Genomic DNA, 23,872 nt, shown 5'->3' with positions numbered 1-23,872 from the left:
GAGACTGTACTTGTCATGTGGCGCCCCTGTGTTTGTGTGTGTGTATGTTTATATATATATATATATATATATATATACATTTGTGCGTATGTATGTATGTGTGCTTAAGTTTCTTTGAAATAGTACAGCACAGAACAGGGTTTTTTTGCGCTCTATTAGCTTAGAACGTGAATGTTATGCTACATTATTTTTCCTGGTCGTCCCCATAGAAGTGTATTATGTCAGGAAATTAATGCACCTCCACTATCATTCCAGCTATAAGAAATATGGATGGCGCTCAAGCAAAGTAAACGCACAGTAGCACTAACATCTGTGCACTGTCCTTGTAATCTAGTGCTTTATGGGGAATTATATTTTATGTGTAAGGTTCCTTTAACAAGAGATTGTAGGATATTTTTATCTGTTTTTGGAAATAAATAGATTTAAGGAATAAAAAAAGTATAATTTGCTGAGCAAAAAAACAGGAAGGTAGAAAGGTTTCCCCTTTTTGAACTCTGTGCCTCTGATCCATTATCTCTTCTTTTTTTTGAGACAATTAAGAGATTTTAGGAATTCCTGAAGCTTGTGTGTGATTTAGTTATCACCTGAGGGTTCTGGTCAGCTGATGCGAGTTTACAACTGCGCCACTCATCACTACTAAACGCTCTCTGTTTGAAGTGATTAAGTGACAGCACAAATGACAGCTTACAGACTTGAAAGTGAGCTGTTTAGATTTATTGCATCACTTCCATTGCCCAAGGAATTTTTTAGTCAACAAGTTATTTTTACGTGATTGGTTTATTTTTGTTTTAAAGGGACATGGTAATGTAAAATTTAATCAGATCCTTCATGCAATTTTATACACATTTTCCAATTTACTTCTATAATCAACTAAGATCTTTCTCTTGGTATCATGTGTTGAAACGTTACACCTTTAGTTGAGAGCATACTGAGGTAGGCTAATTTGCATAAAGGAAAAGTAAATTGGAACTTAAAACCCCCCCAAAAAACAGCAACATCATTTATGTAAGAACTTACCTGATAAATTCATTTCTTTCATATTGGCAAGAGTCCATGAGCTAGTGACATATGGGATATACAATCCTACCAGGAGGGGCAAAGTTTCCCAAACCTCAAAATGCCTATAAATACACCCCTCACCACACCCACAATTCAGTTTAATGAATAGCCAAGTAGTGGGGTCGTAAAGGAAGGAGTAAAAACATAAAAAAAGGAATTTGGAAATAATTGTGCTTTATACAAAAAATCATAACCACCAAAAAAGGGTGGGTCTCATGGACTCTTGCCAATATGAAAGAAATGAATTTATCAGGTAAGTTCTTACATAAATTATGTTTTCTTTCATGTAATTGGCAAGAGTCCATGAGCTAGTGACGTATGGGATAGTAATACCCAAGATGTGGAACTCCACAGAAGAGTCACTAGAGAGGGAGGGATACAAATAATAGCTATTTTCCGCTGAAAAAATGAATCCACAACCCAAAATATAAGTTTATTCTCATAAATGATAAGAAAAAACTTAAACATAAGCAGAGGAATCAAACGGAAACAGCTGCCTGAAGAACTATTCTACCAAAAACTGCTTCAGTGGAAGCAAATACATCAAAACGGTAGAATTTAGTAAATGTATGCAAAGAAGACCAAGTTGCTGCTTTGCAAATCTGATCAACAGAAGCTTCATTCTTAAAAGCCACGAAGTGGAGACTGATCTAGTAGAATGAGCTGTAATTCTCTGAGGCGGGGCCTGACCTGACTCCAAATAAGCCTGATGAATCAAAAGCTTTAACCAGGATGCCAAGGAAATGGCAGAAGCTTTCTGACCTTTCCTAGGATCAGAAAAGACAACAAATATAGACTAGAAGTCTTTCTAAAATCTTTAGTAGCTTCAACATAATATTTCAAAGCTCTCATAACATCCAAAGAATGTAAAGATCTCTCCAAATAATTCTTAGGATTAGGACACAAAGAAGGGACAACAATTTCTCTACTAATGTTGTTAGAATTCACAACTTTAGGTAAGAATTTAAATTAAGTCCGCAAAACCGCCTTATCCTGATGGAAAATCAAAAAAGGAGATTCACAAGAAAGAGCAGATAATTCAGAAACTCTTCTAGCAGAAGAGATGGCCAAAAGGAACAACACTTTCCAAGAAAGTAGTTTATTGTCCAAAGAAAGCATAGGCTCAAACGGAGGAGCCTGTAAAGCCTTCAAAACTAAATTGAGACTCCAAGGAGGAGAGATTGATTTAATGACAGGCTTGATACAGACCAAAGCCTGTACAAAACAGTGAATATCAGGAAGCTTAGCAATCTTTCTGTGAAATAAAACAGAAAGAGCTGAGATTTGTCCCTTCAAGGAACTTACAGACAAACCCCTATCCAAACCATCCTGAAGAAACTGTAAAATTCTAGGAATTCTAAAAGAATGCCAGGAAAATTTATGAGAAGAACACCATGAAATATAAGTCTTCCAAACTCGATAATAAACATTCCTAGAAACAGATTTACAAGCCTGTAACATAGGACTTAATGAACATACATAATGGATTGGAATCTTAATACCGATTCCAATTCCTGAAATATGGTGCAGACCCTCAATATAGAAATATATGCAAGAAGAAAAAGAGAGCTAACAGAGTTTCGAGAAATCCTGTATAAAAGTGAGGGGATACAGCACTCTTTTAAACAAATGTATTAAATAGATACAAAAGGATGCATTGTGTGTGAAACAAACACACACCGCATATAAAAACCTGTGTACATAAATGCTGGCCAGCAAACATAAACCAATACGATAATATCACATAGCCTGAGCTCACAAGTACTAAAGCAAGATACACTATACAATGAGAAACAAGTGTATGCAGATATGCCAGAGTTGTCCAACTTGAAACATATGTATCACCAAAGCAAGTTCGTACAAAAAGTTACCACATTTTTGTTTTTAGAGAACTTTTTGTACGAACTTGCTTTGGTGATACATAGGCTGACCATATTGCCGCTTTAAGAAGGAACACATATGAAAAATACATATGTGAGGGTTCTTATACAAAACATTTCTTTAAACAGCCCTGAAAACAGCCCTGGCATATGTATTTTTCATATGTGTCCCTTTTTAAAGCGGCAATATGGTCAGCCTAGTGATACATATGTTTCAAGTTGGACAACTCTGGCATATCTGCATACACTTGTTTCTCATTGTATAGTGTATCTTGCTTTAGTACTTGTGAGCTCAGGCTATGTGATATTATCGTATTGGTTTATGTTTGCTGGCCAGCATTTATGTACACAGGTTTTTATATGCGGTTGTGTGTTTGTTTCACACACAATGCATCCTTTTGTATCTATTTAATACATTTGTTTAAAAGAGTGCTGTATCCCCTCACTTTTATACAGGATTTCTCGAAACTCTGTTAGCTCTCTTTTTCTTTTTGCATATATTTCTATATTGAGGGTCGGCACCATATTTCAGGAATTGGAATCGGTATTAAGATTCCAATCCATTATGTATGTTCATTAAGTCCTCTCTCCTAATACGTGTTTTTTTTAATATATATATATGCACACACACCTTCACATACAGGCACGGTATACACACATGTGCCATATGAAACAACCTAAAAGATCAGATGTATCTCCAGCTGAGGATATTGTGCCACACAACCTTGCAGCTTCAGTGGGATTTACTTAAGTATGACTATGTGAGAATGGTGCACATTGGATTATTACCACTTTAGTTGACATGCAGCATTTTATAAAAACTCTAGGAGGTGGCGCAAGTTCTCCCCTTACCTCTTGTATAGCCCCTAATATTACACTTGTGCTTGTATCAATGCTGTATGGGGTTTTTGCATTGCTACAGTTTGTGTCTCTTTCCCTGCGCAGACACCTGAAGGGGAGCGGTTAGTTTTGTCCACTAGCAATTAGCTGCCCTTTACCATCAGTGTTGGATGCTGAGGAAATAGTTCCACGAAGAGCACTTATACTTCTTATCCTATTTTTAGTTCATTATTAGCTATAGCAAAATACATCAGCATCAGTTAAAGATTTGTTGTGCTTGGTGCCTGAATTAAAGAGAGCCCTTTGTCTGATTCAGCAGCCACATAGGAGAAAGAGCATCATTTCCCATTAATTATTCTGCACCAGAGCATGTGCACTTGCACAGCTGTCATGTACTAATATGGGGACAGGCTTTTTCCTCATAGTGGCTCTCCTGTAGTGACGCCAGGATCGATTGCAGGGCCAGATGGCCACCCTAGAGATGAGGGCTAAACCTCAAATGAGACCTCTGAGAAAAATGTAGTCACTTCATTGCCAATAACTAACACTAGCGTTAATTATGCTTAATCCTTTCACTGACCTTGACATTACCCTTATTCCTAATCCCAATAACTAACCCTAACACTAGCCTTAATTATACCCAATCCTTTCACTGACCCTGACATTACCCTTATTCCTAATCTCAATAACTAACCCTAACACTAGCCTTAATTATACCCAATCCTATCACTGATCCTAACATTACCCTTATTCCTAATCCCAATAACTAACCCTAACACTAGCCTTAATTATACCCAATCCTATCACTGATTCTAACATTACCCTTATTTCTAATCCCAATAACTATCACTAGCTTTAATTATACCCAATCCTATCACTGACCCTGACATTACCCTTATTCCTAATCCCAATAACTAACTCTAACACTAGTCTTAATTATACCCAATCCTATCACTGATCCTAACATTACCCTTATTCCTAATCCCAATAACTAACCCTAACACTAGCCTTAATTATACCCAATCCTATCACTGATCCTAACATTACCCTTATTCCTAATCCCAATAACTATCACTAGCTTTAATTATACCCAATCCTATCACTGACCCTGACATTACCCTTATTCCTAATCCCAATAACTAACTCTAACACTAGTCTTAATTATACCCAATCCTATCACTGACCCTGACATTACCCTTATTCCTAATCCCAATAACTAACTCTAACACTAGTCTTAATTATACCCAATCCTATCACTAACCCTAACATTACTCTTATACCTAATCCCAATAACTAACCCTTACACTAGCCTTAATTATACCCAATCCTTTCACTAACCCTAATATTACCGGTATTCCTAATCCCAATAACTAACCCTAACACTAGCCGTAAATACACCTAATCCTATCACTGACCCTAACATTACCCTTAATCCTAATCACAATTACTAATCCTAACACTAGCTGTAAATACACCTAATCCTATCACTGACCCTGACCCTTATAGTTAATCCCAATAACTAACCCTAACACTAGTCTTAATTATACCCAATCCTATCACTAATCCTAACATTACTCTTATACCTAATCCCAATAACTAACCCTAACACTAGCCGTAAATACACCTAATCCTATCACTAATCCTAACATTACCCTTATAGTTAATCCCAATAACTAACCCTAACACTAGTCTTAATTATACCCAATCCTATCACTGACCCTAACATTACCCTTATTCCTAATCCCAATAACTAACCCTAACACTAGCCTTAATTATACCCAATCCTATCACTGATCCTAACATTACCCTTATTCCTAATCCCAATAACTAACCCTAACACTAGCTTTAATTATACCCAATCCTATCACTGACCCTGACATTACCCTTATTCCTAATCCCAATAACTAACCCTAACACTAGCCTTAATTATACTTAATCCTATCATTGAGCCTAACATTATCCTTATTCCTAATCCCAATCCTATCACTGACCCTGACATTACCCTTATTCCTAATCCCAATCACTAACACTAACTGTAAATACACCTAATCTTATTACTGACCCTAACATTACCCTCATTCCTAATCCCAATAACTAACCCTAACACTAGCCTTAAAGGGACAGTCAAGTCCCAAAAAAACTTTCATGTTTCAAATAGGGCATGCAATTTTAAACAATTATCCAATTTACTTGTATCGCCAATGTTGCTTTGTTCTCTTGGTAATCTTAGTTGAATGCTAAACCTAGGAAGACTCATATGATAATTTCTAAGACCTTGAAGGCCGCCTCTTATCACATGCTTTTTTATTTGCTTTTCACAACAGGGGAGAGCTAGTTCATGAGAGCTATATAGATAACATTGTGATCATGTCCGTGGCTTGTGGCAGACACTGCACTAATTGGCTAAAATGAAAGTCAATAGATAATAAATAAAATGTCATGTGATCAGGGGGCTGTCAGAAGAGGCTTAAATACAAGATAATCACAGAGGTAAAAATTATATTAATATAGCAGTGTTGGTAATGTAAAACTGGGGAATGAGTAATAAAGGGATTATCTATCTATTTAAACAACAAAAAATCTGGTGTTGACTGTCCCTTTAATTATACCCAATCATATCACTGATCCTAACATTACCCTCATTCTTAATTCCAATAACTAACCCTAACACTAGCCGTAAATACACCTAATCCTATCACTGACCCTAACATTACCCTTATTCCTAATCCCAATAACTAACCCTAACATTAGCCTTAAATAAAACTAATTCTAACACTAACCCTAACATTACCCTTATTTCTAATCCCAATAACTAACACTAACCATAAATTCACCTATTCCTATCACTAACCCTAACATTACCCTTATACCTAGTCCCAATAACTAACACAAACACTAGCTTTAACCTTACTCTCTAACTCAAAAAATAACACTACCCTTATCAATAAACCTATGTCTAGCCTTAATCCCAATAACTAACCCTAAACTAACGCTAGCCCTAATCCCAATAACTAACCCTAAACCTAGCCCTAATCCCTAACCCAAACCCTTAACCTAGTCCTAATCACTAAACCAAACCGTTTACCCTAGCCCTAATCCCTAACCAAACCCTTTACCCTAGTCCTAATCACTAAACCAAACCCTTTACCCTAGCCCTAATCCCTAACCCAAACCATTTACCCTAGCGCTAATCACTAGCCCAAACCCTTTACCCTAGTCTTAATCACTAACCCTAACCCTTTACCCTAGTCCTAATCCCTAACCCTTTACCCTAGCCCTAATCACTAACCCAAACCCTTTACCCTAGTCCTAATCTCTAACCAAACCCTTTACCCTAGCCCTAATCACTAACCCAAACCCTTTACCCTAGTCCTAATCTCTAACCAAACCCTTTACCCTAGTCCTAATCACTAACCAAACCCTTTACCCTAGTCCTAATCACTAACCCACACCCTTTACCCTAGTCCTAATCCATAACCCAAACCCTTTACCCTAGCTCTAATCACTAGCCCAACCCCTTTACCCCTAGTCCTAATCACTAACCCACACCCTTTACCCTAGCCCAGCCCTAATCACTAACCCAAACCATTTACCCTAGTCTTAATCACCAAGCCAAACCCTTTACCCTAGCCCTAATCCCTAACCCAAACCCTTTACCCTAGTCCTAATCACTAAAACAAACCCTTTACCCTAGTCCCAATCCCTAACCAAACCCTTTAACCTAGCTCTAATCACTAAGTCAAACCCTTTACCCTAGTCCTAATCAATAACCCTAGTCCTAATCACTAACCCACACCCTTTACCCTAGCCCTAATCACTAACCCAAACCCTTTACCCTAGCCCTAATCACTAACCCAAACCCTTTACCCTAGCCCTAATCACTAACCCAAACCCTTTACCCTAGTCCTAATCACTAACCCACACCCTTTACCCTAGTCCTAATCACTAACCCACACCCTTTACCCTAGCCCTAATCACTAACCCAAACCCTTTACCCTAGCCCTAATCACTAACCCAAACCCTTTACCCTAGCCCTAATCACTAACCCAAACCCTTTACCCTAGCCCTAATCACTAACCCAAACCCTTTACCCTAGTCCTAATCACTAACCCACACCCTTTACCCTAGCCCTAATCACTAACCCAAACCCTTTACCCTAGCCCTAATCACTAACCCAAACCCTTTACCCTAGTTCTAATCCCTAACCCAAACCCCTTTACCCTAGTCCTAATCCCTAACCCAAACCCCTTTACCCTAGTCCTAATCCCTAACCCAAACCCCTTTACCCTAGTCCTAATCCTAACCCAAACCCTTTACCCTAGTCCTAATCCCTAACCCAAACCCTTTACCCTAGTCCTAATCCCTAACCCAAACCCTTTACCCTAGTCCTAATCACTAAGCCAAACCCCCAACTCCACCCACCCCTAACCCAAACCAGTAACGCTAGTGATTTTTATCTCTGTGAAAGAATAGTATGTATTTCTATAGTGTACTCCTGCTTCTTCCCATTGTCTGTTTTAAATGAATCTGTGGTCTGCTGTGGTTTGCTGTATGTTTATAGGCTACCTTATTACATTGTATGTGCCAATGGCTGAAGTGCTGCTAAAGTTTAGTTTCTGCTTAAAATGAGGTGCATATTTGCCCTTTGAGCCTGATGCTGTGCAGAGAAACAGATAACTGATGGACGGTAGTAACAGTCGGCTAGATTACGAGTTTTGCGTTATGAGCGGCTTGGTGCTAACTTGCAAGTTATTGTCACCGCTCACCTCCCTATAGCGCTGTTATTACACGTTTTAAAAAACCCGGCATTAGCAGGCAATATATGAGTGTTGAGCAAAATTGAGCTCCATACCACACACTGCTTCAAGCTGGTTTTACGTGCTCGTGCACGATTTCCCCGTAGACATCAATGGGGAGAGCCGGCTAAAAAAAGCCTAACACCTGCAATAAAGCAGCGTAAAGCTCCATAAGGCAGCCTCATTGATTCCTATGGGGAAAACAAATTTATGTTTACACCTAACACCCTAAAATAAACTCGAGTCTAAACACCCCTAATCTGCTGCCCCCGACATCGCCAACACCTACATTACACTTATTAACCCCTAATCTGCCATCCCCAATGTCGCCACCACCCACCTACACTTATTAACCCCTAATCTGCTGCCCCCAATGTCATTGCCACCTACATAAATTTAATAACCCCTAATCTGCCGCCCCCGCCGCCACCTACATTATACTTATTAACCCCTAATCTGCCGCCCCAACTTCGCCGCCACTATTCTAAAGTTATAAACCCCTAAACCTAACCCTAAGTCTAACCCTAACTTCCTAACACCCACTAACTTTAATATAATTAAAATAAATCTAAATAAAAAATACTATCATTAAAGGGACACTAAACCCAATTTTTTTCTTTCATGATTCAGATAGAGCTGCAATTTTAAGCAACTTTTTAATTTACTCCTATTATCAATTTTTCTTCATTCTCTTGCTATCTTTATTTGAAAAAGAAGGCTTCATTTTTGGTTCAGGACCATGGACAGCACTTGTTTATTGATGCTGTCCAATCAGCAAGGACAACCCAGGTTGTTCACCAAAAATGGTCCGGCATCTAAACTTACATTCTTGCTTTTCAAATAAACATACCAAGAGAATGAAGAAAATTTGATAATAGGAGTAAATAAGAAAGTTGCTTAAAATTGCTGCTCTATCTGAATCACAAAAGAAAAAATTTGGGTTCAGTGTCCCTTTAACTAAATAATTCCTATTTAAAACTAAATACTTACTTGTAAAATAAACCCTAAGCTAGCTACAATATAACTAATAGTTACATTGTAGCTATCTTAGGTTTTATTTTTATTTCACAGGCAAGTTTGTATTTATTTAACTAGGTAGAATAGTTACTAAATAGTTATTAACTATTTACTAGCTACCTAGTTAAAATAAATACAAAATTACCTGTGAAATGAAACCTAACCTGAGTTACACTAACACCTAACCTTACACTACAATTAAATAAATTACATTAATTAAATACAATTAACTAAATTACAAAAAAACCCCACTAAATTACACAAAATAGAAAAGAAATGATCTAATATTTAAACTAATTACACCTAATCTAATAGCCCTATCAAAAAAAAAAAAAAAAAACACACAAATTAAAAAAAACCTAGCCTAAACTAAACTGCCAATAGCCCTTAAAAGGGCCTTTTGCGGGGCATTGCCCCAAAGAAATCAGCTCTTTTACCTGTAAAAAAAATACAAACAGTAAAACCCACCACCCACATAACCAAACCCCCCCAAATAAAATCCTATCTAAAAAACCTAAGCTCTCCATTGCCCTGAAAAGGACATTTGTATGGGCATTTAGCTCTTTTTCCGCCCAAACCCTAAGCTAAAAATAAAACCCACCCAATAAACCCTTAAAAAAACCTATCACTATCCCCTGAACATCCACTTACTGTTTTTGAAGACCCGACATCCATCCTCAACGAAGCGGCAGAAGTCCTCATCGAAGCCGGCAGAAGTCTTCATCCAGATGGCATCTTCTATCTTCAGCCATCCGGCACAGAGCATCCTCTTCAATCGATGTCTCTTCCAGAATGAAGGTTCCTCTAAGGGACGTCATCCAAGATGGCGTCCCTTGAATTCCAATTGGCTGATAGACTTCTATCAGCCAATCGGAATTAAAGGGTAACAAAATCCTATTGGCTGATGATTGGAACAGCCAATAGAATGTGAGCTCAATCCTATTAGCTGATTGCATCAGCCAATAGGATGTTTTACCCTTTAATTCCGATTGGCTGATAGAAGAGGATACTCCTCGCCGGATGTCTTGAAGATGGAGCCGCTCCGCGCCGGAAGAAGATAGAAGATGCCGTCTGGATGAAGACTTCTGCCGGCTTGGATAAAGACTTCTGCCTGCTTCGATGAGGACTTCTGCCGCTTCGTTGAGGATGGATGTCGGGTCTTCAAAAACTGTGGATCTTCGGGGGTCAGTGTTAGGTTTTTTTAAGGGTTTATTGGGTGGGTTTTATTTTTAGCTTAGGGTTTGGTCAGAAAAAGAGCTAAATGCCCTTTTAAGAGCAATGCTCATACAAATGCCCTTTTCAGGGCAATGGGGAGCTTAGGTTTTTCTAGATAGGATTTTATTTGGGAGGTTTGGTTGTGTGGGTGGTGGCTTTTACTGTTGTTTGTATTATTTTTTTACAGTTAAAAAAGCTGATTTCTTTGGGGCAATGCCCCGCAAAAGGCCATTGGTAGTTTATTGTAGGCTAGGGGTTTTTTTTTTGGGGGGGGGGGCTTTTATATTTTGATAGGGCTATTAGATTAGGTGTAATTAGTTTAAATATTTGATCCTTTATTTTATTTTGTGTAATTTAGTGTTTTTTTTTGTTGTAATTTATTTAATTGTAGTGTAAGGTTAGGTGTTAGGTGTTAGTGTAACTCTGAGCAGGCGGACAGGAATCGCCGGAAATCAACCCGATCGAGTACGATCGGGTTGATTGACACCTCCCTGCTGGCGGCCGATTGGCCGCGAGTCTGCAGGGGGCGGCGTTGCACCAGCAGCTGGTGCAATGTTAAATGCGGAGAGCGTATTGCTCTCCGCATTTAGCGAGGTCTTGCGGACCTGATCCGCACTGTCGGATCAGGTCCGCAAGATATGATAAATAGAGGCCAGAGTCTTAAATAGGTATTATTTAGGTAATAATAGTAATTTGTATTTAGATTTATTTTAATTATATTAACGTTAGTGGGTGTTAGGGTTAGACTTAGGGTTAGGTTTAGGGGTTAATAACTTTAGTATAGTGGTCGATGATGTTAGGGGCAGCAGATTAGGGGTTAATAACAGTAATGTAGGTTGCGGCGATGTTAGGGACAGCAGATTAGGGGTTAATAACAGTAATGTAGGTTGCAGCGGTTAATAATATTTAACTAGTGTTCGCGATGCGGGAGTGTGGCGGTTTAGGGGTTAATATGTTTATTACAGTGGCGGCAATGTCGGGAGCGGCAGATTAGGGGTTAATAATTTTATTTTAGTGTTTACGATGCGGGAGGGCCTCGGTTTAAGGGTTAATAGGTAGTTTATGAGTGTAAGTGTACTTTTTAGCACTTTAGTTATTAGTTTTATGTTGTAGCATAAAACCCATAACTACTGACTTTCAGTTTACGGTATGGATCTTGACGGTATAGGCTGTACCGCTCACTTTTTGGCATCCCAGGCAAACTCGTAATTACCGGCACAAAGGAAGTCCCATTGAAAAAGGACTTTTGGAAAGCTGCGGTAGTTACATTGCATTACGGCCAAAAAAGTGTGCGGTGCAGCTAGACCTGCAAGACTCGTAAATACCAGCGGTAGTGAAAAAGAGCCATAACTATGCTTTCTTCTATAAGGTACGACAAGTCCACGGATTCATCCTTTACTTGTGGGATATTATCCTCCTGCTAACAGGAAGTGGCAAAGAGCACCACAGCAGAGCTGTCTATATAGCTCCTCCCTTAGCTCCACCCCCCAGTCATTCTCTTTGCCTACTCTAAGTACTAGGAAGGGTAAAGGGAAAGAGGTGATAACATATTAGTTTTTAATTTCTCAGCAGCCTCCTGAAAGAATTACAGCTCACTCTACTAGAGCGGTGGCTTCCACATGGGCTTTTAAAAAGGATGCTTCTGTTGAACAGATTTGTAAGGCTGCGACTTGGTCTTTGCTTCATAACTTTTCCAAATTTTACAAATTTGATACTTTTGCTTCTTCGGAGGCTATTTTTGGGAGAAAAGTTCTTCAAGCAGTGGTGCCTTCTGTTTAACCATCTGTCTTGTCCCTCCCGTTCATCCGTGTCCTGTAGCTTTGGTATTGTATCCCACAAGTAAAGGATGAATCCGTGGACTCGTCGTACCTTATAGAAGAAAAGTAAATTTATGCTTACCTGATAAGTTAATTTCTTCTATGGTACGACGAGTCCACGGCCCGCCCTGTCATTTTAAGACAGATTATATTTTTTGATTTTAAACTTCAGTCACCTCTGCACCTTTTAGTTTCTGCTTTTTCTTCCTGTACCTTCGGTCAAATGACTGGGGGGTGGAGCTAAGGGAGGAGCTATATAGACAGCTCTGCTGTGGTGCTCTTTGCCACTTCCTGTTAGCAGGAGGATAATATCCCACAAATAAAGGATGAATCCGTGGACTCGTCGTACCATAGAAGAAATTAATTTATCAGGTAAGCATAAATTTACTTTTTTCACTCATACCGCAAAACTCGTAATCTAGCCGAGTATTATTAGCAATAATGTTATAATCCTGCGCCTGATCTTGTATGTAAGCACCTGGGTATAAGGTTACTTATGTATATGCCATTTGCTTCTTTAATTCAAAATATAATACAACTTCCTCTAGCATGTTATCAAAATGCTTCTATTTGCAGTTAAAATATACTTCTGAGCTTTTCAAATCTGACATGTATGTCCATTATCATTATTATTAAATATGACAGATCTGCATGAAAAATAAATGTCTTTAATCACAGTTTGCAGGGTATTGCTATGTTTGCCGCTGAAAACTGTCTTGAGTATGTTTAGCTTGGTTTGGTTTGGTATGAACACTCAGAAACCAGATGTAAATGACTACCCTAAGTAATCACTGTGTAACACGTATTAACACCATACAAAGTTAAAGAGAATTAACCCTTAACCCTTTTTCCTCCAATGCTATATCGGCATTGCAGAATTATGAAAGAAAAATGTTGGGTTTCATGTCCCTTTAAGTATTGGCTTTAGAAATGCGGTGTAAACACAGCCAGCCTAAGAAATTACACTAGCAGTGGGAGGTAGGAGAGATAAGTAATAAAATGTTAATTTTCAATTGTTCTCTGTAAGGGGCCTATTATATAAACCTTGCCAGTTCAGAAGTGGCAAGATGTCTCCTATTGAAGTAAAGAAGCTCATTGGAAAAGGGAAATATCGCTCTGTAGAGCTGGGGGGCGCACTCAAAAAATTAAATCCTGCAGCCAACATAAATCACAATATACTGCTTTCTGCGTATAGCCTCTTACAATCGACCCTATTTTCGTATGCATATGTTTTTCTATTAGGGTATTAAGTATTTAGAGTATTTTGTCACAACCTCGCTACCTTTTAGTTTGTGAGAATAAACAGAGAGATCTGTAGAGCGGAAAAGTTTAGATAATTACGCTGGGATTTGAGAGAAAATTTCATACACGCCCATATTCAGCCCATTTTAGGAAAAAAACAACAATTACGTTTTGTATTTTGTACTAATAAGTACAAATTTTTATGAGTTTATTTCACATCCAGTGCACTTGAATTACAATTTACGCTGTGCATAGTTAATAAGATTTATTCCTGTGTAATTTACATTCACATTTTTTAAGCTTATGCACCTTAACAATACAATTGTTTACTGTGTATTTTTGTGTGAATAGTTATGTTTTGTATGATTTTCATTGTGCAGCTTTGTAATATCCGCATCTCACTTATAGAATTCCACCAGGGAAATAGGACTTACTAGCATTCTTACAGAAACTCAGCAGCCCAGAGAACTTTAGAGAATCGGACCCTAAGTATTAGGTTTTGGTGTACAGACTAAGGTAATATAAAAAAAACATGAGCATGTAGAGAAAGTGATAAAATAGGTAATCTGATTTCCCTACAAGCTCAACTCATATAAATGGATTGTGGTTTCAAAGAACAAAAAGATCTAATTTCTAATACATTTTATACTTTGCAGCTGGTATTTCAAGTGAAGCACAATAAGGGAAAATCATTTTTACAGTACAATACAATATGTAAGTCTGAATAAAGCCCAGTAGGTGGCAGTATTACTCTCACAACCTTAAATCTCAACATTTTCTTCACACAGCTGGGATCGGGAAATAAAGGCAAAAGCCGTTCCAATATAACAATGTATTACATAGCTCCATGCATAGAATCTCTCTATTAGAGGTCTGCTGTTTCAAAAGTGCAGAAAACAAACTCATTTTATCAAAGTCATTTTAGGTTTGAAACTTAACCTCATAAAGAAAAATGAAGGTATGACGTTCTATCAAATAGGCATACACCGCTAAATCCACATGGTTAAACTCCCTAAGCCCCCACTAGGGTTGCCAGGTGTCCAGTATTCAACTGGGCAGTCCAGTATTTTTGCAGGTTGTCCAGTAAAATGTAAAAAAAAATACTGGACACTAAAATGTTCAGTTTTTTAAAGTCCCTTGAATGTCAGCTGTATTTAAAAGGCCTTCCGATGCCTCTATACAATACAAATATGGTCTACTCTATGTGTTACTGACAGCCAATGAAGGATCTTAAATAACTGCTGTATTTATACTCCTGTGTATGGGCCAGATTTTTCAAGGTATGGCGGACAGGGGCATATATCTTTGCCCCTGTCTGCCCGGTATCACATCCCCGTATTTATCATTGCACACTAGGCCTAGTGAACTAAAAATGTTTTCTTTCGTAATTCAGATAGAGCATGCAATTTTAAGCAACTTTCTAATTTACACCTATTATCAATTTGTCCTTGTTCTCTTGCTTTCTTTATTTGAGAAAGAAGGCATCTACGCTATTTTTTTTGGTTCAGAACCATGGAAAGCACTTGTTTATTGGTGGGTGAATTTATCCACCAATCAGCAAGAACAACCCAAGTTGTTCACCAAAAAGGGACCGGCATCTAAACTTACATTCTTGCATTTCAAATAAAGATACCAAGAGAATGAAGAAAATTTGATAATAGGAGTAAATTATTTTGTGATCTAAATCACAAAAGAAAAAAATTGGGTTCAATGTCCTTTAAGTCTAGGGGGAATGAGATATGCCTTATGACCGCTGCATCTTAACTCTCGGGTGCAAGTTCGCTCATGTGACCCTGCAGCCAGAACTTTTGATAAATCTGGCCCTAAGTGTGTTACTGGCAGACAAATAGGAAAGTAGTGAAAATATAAATGTGGAGTCAAGGGTGGGTCTAAGGTAGAACTTTTGGGGGGCTACTGTGTGAACCCCACCTACTACCTGTGTCCAGTATTTTTGTGGAGGATAGCTGGCAACCCTCGCCCCCACACACGGTTATTTAAATACTTTCCTAGCTGTGACTATGCTATGGATTTGATATCTGATACAGTTTTTAACAAAAACAAAAAAATATTTCCTGCTAAGACATGTTGGACAGGAACCTATGCTGGCTGCAACTGATAGTGATAAGATTGCTGCATAGCAATAGCCTGGTCACTGTCTGTCTATGATTTGTGGTTTGTGTAGCGGGTGTAACTCAGGTGTTGCAGGATATTGAGCTTAAGGAGATGTGTGGTAGCGGCTGGTTAGTGGTCAAGTGTTTGGGAAGTAAAAGTTAGAAGATTGGGCTCAAGTCACAGTAATAATTCGAGTTAGGCTTCGAGTAACAGTTAGTAATAATTCCAGTTACGGTGCAGTCATGGTTAGTAATAATTCTAGTTATGGTGCAGTCAGGTTTAGTAATAATTCCAGTTATGGTGCAGTCATGGTTAGTAATAATTCCAGTTACAGTGCAGTCATGGTTAGTAATAATTCTAGTTATGGTGCAGTCATGGTTAGTAATAATTCTAGTTACGGTGCAGTCATGGTTAGTAATAATTCCAGTTACGGTGCAGTCATGGTTAGTTATAATTCCAGTTACGGTGCAGTCATGGTTAGTAATAATTCTAGTTATGGTGCAGTCATGGTTAGTAATAATTCTAGTTATGGTGCTGTCATGGTTAGTACTAATTCCAGTTATGGTTCAGTCATGGTTAGTAATAATTCCAGTTACGGTGCAATCATGGTTAGTAATAATTCCAGTTACGGTGCAGTCATGGTTAGTAATAATTCTAGTTATGGTGCAGTCATGGTTAGTAATAATTTCAGTTACGGTGCAGTCATGGTTAGTAATAATTCTAGTTACGGTGCAGTCAGGGTTAGTAATAATTCCAGTTACGGTGCAGTCATGATTAGTAATAATTCTAGTTATCATGCAGTCATGGTTAGTAATAATTCTAGTTATGGTGCAGTCATGGTTAGTAATAATTCTAGTTACGGTGCTGTCATGGTTAGTGATAATTCCAGTTATGGTGCAGTCGTGGTTAGTAATAATTCCAGTTACGGTGCAGTCATGATTAGTAATAATTCCAGTTATGATGCAGTCATGGTTAGTAATAATTCCAGTTATGGTGCAGTCATGGTTAGTAATAATTCCAGTTACGGTGCAGTCATGGTTAGCACTAATTCCAGTTACGGTGCAGTCATGGTTAGTAATAATTCCAGTTACAGTGCAGTTATTGTTAGTAATAATTCCAGTTATGGTGCAGTCATGGTTAGTACTAATTCTAGTTACGGTGCAGTCATGGTAAGTGATAATTCTAGTTACGGTGCAGTCATGGTTAGTACTAATTCCAATTATGGTGCAGTCATGGTTAGTAATAATTCCAATTACGGTGCAGTCATGGTTAGTAATAATTCCAGTTATGGTGCAGTCATGGTTAGTAATAATTCCAGTTACGGTGCAGTCATGGTTAGTAATAATTCCAGTTACGGTGCAGTCATGGTTAGTAATAATTACAGTTACATTGCTGTCATGGTTAGTAATAATTACAGTTATGGTGCTGTCATGGTTAGTAATAATTACAGTTATGGTTCAGTCATGGAGTCATGGTTAATAATAATTACAGTTACGGTGCAATCATCGTTAGTAATAATTACAGTTACGGTGCAGTCATGGTTAGTAATAATTACAGTTACGGTTCAGTCATGGTTAGTAATAAATACAGTTACAGTGCAATCATGGTTAGTAATAATTACAGTTACGGTGCAGTCATGGTTAGTAATAATTCCAATTATGGTTCAGTCATGGTTAGTAATAATTACAGTTATGGTTCAGTCATGGTTAGTAATAATTCCAGTTACGGTGCAAACATGGTTAGTAATAATTACCGTTACGGTGCAGTCATGGTTAGTAATAATTCCAGTTACGGTGCAGTCATAGTTAGTACTAATTCTAGTTATGGTGCAGTCATGGTTAGTAATAATTCCAGTTACGGTGCAGTCATGGTTAGTAATAATTCCAGTTATGGTGCAGTCATGGTTAGTAATAATTCCAGTTACGGTGCAGTCATGGTTAGTAATAATTCCAGTTATGGTTCAGTCATGGTTAGTAATAATTCCAGTTATGGTGCAGTCATGGTTATTAATAATTCTAATTATGGTTCAGTCATGGTTAGTAATAAGTCCAGTTACAGTGCAGTCATGGTTAGTAATAATTCCAGTTATGGTGCAGTCATGGTTATTAATAATTCTAATTATGGTTCAGTCATGGTTAGTAATAATTTCAGTTACAGTGCAGTCATGTTTTATATTAATTCAATGCAGATACAAATGTAAATTAGGGGTCAGGTCACAGTTATGGATTATTACGGTTTGCTAGGAGCCAGGTATCTGTTATGGATTACTGTAGTTATGGGTAGGTCACATTAGGAATAATTACAATTGGGGGAAGGTCTTTTTAGCCTAAACAGTGAGGTAGGAATAGTTAGAGTTAAATGGGGTGAGAGGAGTTTGTGGTTATACTTTATTATTTTAAAAGAGATTGCAGTTTGGGTTATTGGGCAGAAACAATGGTACCTGTGTGATATATATGAATGCTATCTGTATGATATAAGTACCAGTGTTTATAGCACCACCTAGTGGCAGATCAGTGTGACCAGACGTAAAAAGTAGCTCTTAGTGACAAATCACAAGTTACTAGCAATCTGAGCACTATGCTAAGATTTTGCACAGTGACCTCACTGCACACAAATAAGAAGCAGAACCCATTGTTTCTTAGGCAGTGTTTCCCATCCTTTTTGTAGCAAGTACCCCTGTAGGCTTTCATTTGATTTCTATGTACCCCAACTGTGGCACAAATGTTATTGATCTTTTACATGAGAAAAAATAAATGATGTGTATCACAAGCTTGTATTAGATATGTTAATAAAGTAAATATATAGGAATCAAAACTTTGTTTTATGTTTTCCAGAATGTAATATTTGGCAATGTTACCACAGAAAATAATAAACACATAACACACAGATATATAGTCCATTGATAATATTTTATTTGCAATTAATGTGCTCCTTAAATTAAAAAGGGGTAAATAAAGTTTCTGCATGATGATGGAAGTAATATTTATGGTACCGTGTATTTTTGATAACCATTTCATACACAGTTTATCTTATTGGGGGTTGGCAGCCTATTTATAGCGGGGTAATTAAATGTAATAACTTTAAATGTATTAGCCTCAAAAGGAAGCCTACAGCAGAAATATGTAATAACCTGTGTTAGTAAGAGTCCGTATGTGTCATGGTGTGTGAGTATACGTATGTCGCTTTTATATGTGAGTGTATGTTTCAGTATGTGCATATGTGTGTGCATGTAATCACTTCTGCATCAGTATGTGTATTTGTGTGTGCATGTAATCGCTTCTGCATCAGTATGTGTATTTGTTTGTGCATGTAATCGCTTCTGCATCAGTATGTGTATTTGTGTGTGCATGTAATCGCTTATGCATCAGTATGTGTATTTGTGTGTGCATGTAATCGCTTCTGCATCAGTATGTGTATTTGTGTGTGCATGTAATCGCTTATGCATCAGTATATGTATTTGTGTGTGCATGTAATCACTTCTGCATCAGTATGTGTAGTTGTGTGTGCATGTAATCGCTTCTGCATCAGTATGTGTTTTTGTGTGTGCATGTAATCGCTTATGCATCAGTATGTGTATTTGTGTGTGCATGTAATCGCTTCTGCATCAGTATGTGTATTTGTGTGTGCATGTAATCGCTTCTGCATCAGTATGTGTATTTGTGTGTGCATGTAATAGCTTCTGCATCAGTATGTGTATTTGTGTGTGCATGTAATCGCTTCTGCATCAGTATGTGTTTTTGTGTGTGCATGTAATCGCTTCTGCATCAGTATGTGTATTTGTGTGTGCATGTAATCGCTTCTGCATCAGTATGTGTTTTTGTGTGTGCATGTAATCGCTTCTGCATCAGTATGTGTTTTTGTGTGTGCATGTAATCACTTCTGCATCAGTATGTGTATTTGTGTGTGCATGTAATCGCTTCTGCATCAGTATGTGTATTTGTGTGTGTATGTAATCGCTTCTGCATCAGTATGTGTATTTGTTTGTGCATGTAATTGCTTCTGCATCAGTATGTGTATTTGTGTGTGCATGTTATCGCTTCTGCATCAGTATGTGTATTTGTGTGTGCATGTAATGGCTTCTGCATCAGTATGTGTATTTGTGTGTGCATGTAATGGCTTCTGCATCAGTATGTGTATTTGTGTGTGCATGTAGTTAGTAATAATTCCAGTTACAGTGCAGTCATGGTTAGTAATAATTCCAGTTACGGTGCAGTCATGGTTAGGAATAATTCCAGTTACGGTGCAGTCATGGTTAGTAATAATTCCAGTTATGGTGCAGTCATGCATCAGTATGTGTATTTGTGTGTGCATGTAATCGCTTCTGCATCAGTATGTGTATTTGTGTGTGCATGTAATCGCTTCTGCATCAGTATGTGTATTTGTGTGTGCATGTAATCGCTTCTGCATCAGTATGTGTATTTGTGTGTGCATGTAATCGCTTCTGTATCAGTATGTGTATTTGTGTGTGCATGTAATCGCTTCTGCATCAGTATGTGTATTTGTGTGTGCATGTAATCGCTTCTGCATCAGTATGTGTATTTGTGTGTGCGTGTAATCGCTTCTGCATCAGTATGTGTATTTCTCTTGTTAAGTGTGTTCAGTCCACGGGTCATCCATTACTTATGGGATATATTCTCCTTCCCAACAGGAAGTTGCAAGAGGATCACCCAAGCAGAGCTGCTATATAGTTCCTCCCCTCACATGTCATATCCAGTCATTCTCTTGCAACCCTCAACAAAGAAGGAGGTCGCGAGAGGAGTTGGAGTTTTTACTTAATTATTCTTCAATCAAAAGTTTGTTATTTTAAATGGCACCGGAGTGTGCTGTTTTTTCTATCTCAGGCAGTATTTGGAAGAAGAATCTGCCTGCGTTTTCTATGATCTTAGCAGGCGTAACTAAGATCCACTGGCTGTTCTCGACATTCTGAGGAGTAGGGTAACTTCAGAAAAGGGGAATAGCATGCGGGGTCCCCCGCAAATGAGGTATGTGCAGTACAATATTTTCTGGGAATGGAATTGACTAAGCAAACACTGCTGTTACCCATATGATGTAAGTACAGCCTTAAATGCAGTAGTAGCGACTGGTATCAGGCTGATAAATGTATGCGCAGTTGAGTTATTTTCTAGGGACTAGAATTTGACTGAGAAAATACTGTTAATACTGAAATAATGCTTAAGCCTTATCTGCAGTAGAAGCGACTGGTAGCAGGCTTACTGATAACTTTGCATGACATTGAAAAAGTTTGTTTTAAAACGTTTACTGACATGTTATTCGTTTTGTGAGGTACTTTGATGATAAATCCTTTTTGGGCATGATTTTTTTCCACATGGCTAACGTATTTTCTGCATAGAAACCGTTATATCAGGTCTCCCACTGTTGTAATATGAGTGGGAGGGACCTTTTCTTTTTAGCGCCTTGTTGCACAGTTAAAATTCTAGCACAGTCTTCCTGCTTCTTCCTCCTTGATCCAGGACGTCTCTAGAGAGCTCAGGGGTCTTCAAAATTCGTTTTTGAGGGAGGTAATCAGTCACAGCAGACCTGTGACAGTGTGTTTGACTGTGATAAAAGCGTTAAATCTTAATGATATCCGTTTTTTGGGGTATTGAGGGGTTAATCATCCTTTTGCTAATGGGTGCAATCCTCTGCTAAGTAATTCATTTACCGTTAAGAATTGTTGACTAATACTGAATTAGTTCTTTGTTATTCAACTGTGTTTGTTAAAAGCGCTGCAGCGTTTTTTATATTGCTTGTAATTTTATTGAAAGTAATTCCAAGCTTGCTAGCTTCATTGCTAGTCTGTTTAAACATGTCTGATACAGAGGAATCTGTTTGTTCATTATGTTCAAAAGCCGATGTGGAGCCCAATAGAAATATGTGTACCAATTGTATTGATATTACTTTGAATAAAAGTCAATCTGTACCGATAAAGAAATTATCACCAGACAACGAGGGGGAAGTTATGCCGTCTAACTCTCCTCACGTGTCAGTACCTTCGTCTCCCGCTCGGGAGGTGCGTGAGATTGAGGCGCCAAGTACATCAAGGCCCTTACAAATCACTTTACATGATATGGCTAATGTTATGAAAGAAGTATTATACAATATGCCCGAGTTAAGAGGCAAGCGCGATAGCTCTGGGTTAAGGACAGAGCGCGCCGATGACACGAGAGCCATGTCTGATACTGCGTCACAATTTGCAGAACATGAGGACGGAGAGCTTCATTCTGTGGGTGACGGTTCTGATTCGGGGAGACCGGATTCAGAAATGTCAAATTTTAAATTTAAGCTTGAGAACCTCCGCGTGTTGCTAGGGGAGGTGTTAGCGGCTCTGAATGATTGTGACACGGTGGCAATCCCAGAGAAATTATGTAGGCTGGATAAATACTATGCGGTACCGGTGTGTACTGACGTTTTTCCTATACCAAAAAGGCTTACAGAGATTATTAGCAAGGAGTGGGATAGACCCGGTGTGCCTTTTTCCCCTCCTCCGATATTTAGAAAAATGTTCCCTATAGACGCCACCACACGAGACTTATGGCAGACGGTCCCTAAGGTGGAGGGAGCAGTTTCTACTTTAGCCAAGCGTACCACTATCCCGGTGGAGGATAGCTGTGCTTTCTCAGATCCAATGGTTAAAAAATTAGAGGGTTACCTTAAGAAAATGTTTGTTCAACAAGGTTTTATATTACAGCCTCTTGCATGCATTGCGCCTGTCACTGCTGCAGCGGCATTCTGGTTTGAGTCTCTGGAAGAGGCGATTCGCACAGCACCATTGGATGAGACTTTGAGCAAGCTTAGAACGCTTAAGCTGGCTAATGCGTTTGTTTCGGATGCCGTAGTGCATTTAACCAAACTTACGGCTAAGAATTCCGGATTCGCCATACAGGCGCGCAGAGCGCTATGGCTTAAATCCTGGTCAGCAGATGTAACTTCTAAGTCTAAACTACTGAACATTCCTTTCAAAGGGCAGACCTTATTCGGGCCCGGCTTGAAGGAAATTATTGCTGACATTACTGAAGGTAAGGGCCACACCCTTCCTCAGGACAGGGCCAAATCAAAGGCCAAACAGTCTAATTTTCGTGCCTTTCGTAATTTCAAGGCAGGAGCAGCATCAACTTCCTCCGCTCCAAAACAGGAAGGAACTACTGCTCGTTACAGACAGGGTTGGAAAGGCAACCAGTCATGGAACAAGGGCAAGCAGGCCAGAAAGCCTACTTCCGCCCCTAAGACAGCATGAAGACAGGGCCCCCTTTCCGGAGACGGATCTAGTGGGGGGCAGACTTTCTCTCTTCGCCCAGGCTTGGGCAAGAGATGTACAGGATCCCTGGACGTTGGAGATTATATCTCAGGGATACCTTCTGGATTTCAAAACTTCTCCTCCACAAGGGAGGTTTCATCTGTCAAGGTTATCAACAAACCTAGTAAAGAAAGAGGCATTTCTACAATGTGTACAAGACCTCTTAGTGATGGGAGTAATCCACCCAGTTCCCGCGAACGGAACAAGGGCAAGGGTTTTACTCAAATCTGTTTGTGGTTCCCAAAAAAGAGGGAACCTTCAGACCAATCTTAGACTTAAAAATCTTAAACAAATTCCTAAGGGTTTTATCGTTCAAGATGGAAACCATTCGGACCATCCTACCCATGATCCAAGAGGGTCAATATATGACCACAGTGGACTTAAAGGATGCCTACCTTCACATACCGATTCACAAACATCGGTTTGCCTTTCTAGACAGGCATTACCAGTTTGTAGCTCTTCCCTTCAGGTTAGCTACGGCCCCGAGAATTTTTACAAAGGTTCTGGGCTCACTTCTGGCGGTACTAAGACCACGAGGCATAGCAGTGGCTCCGTACCTAGACGACATTCTGATACAAGCGTCAAGTTTTCAAAATGCAA

At 38.7% G+C, this 23,872-nt stretch overlaps 1 protein-coding gene across 2 annotated transcripts in view; it reads left to right on the top strand.

The window, feature by feature from the left end:
* Nucleotides 1–23,872, top strand: part of SEPTIN9 (septin 9) — a 618,133-nt gene that overhangs the window by 275,317 nt on the left and 318,944 nt on the right. The window lies entirely within an intron of this gene.

This window comes from Bombina bombina, chromosome 1 (genome assembly GCF_027579735.1).
Source record: "Bombina bombina isolate aBomBom1 chromosome 1, aBomBom1.pri, whole genome shotgun sequence".
NCBI lineage: Eukaryota > Metazoa > Chordata > Amphibia > Anura > Bombinatoridae > Bombina > Bombina bombina.
The sequence above is the reverse complement of the archived record's forward strand: the minus strand, read 5'-3'. Positions and strand labels throughout refer to the sequence as shown.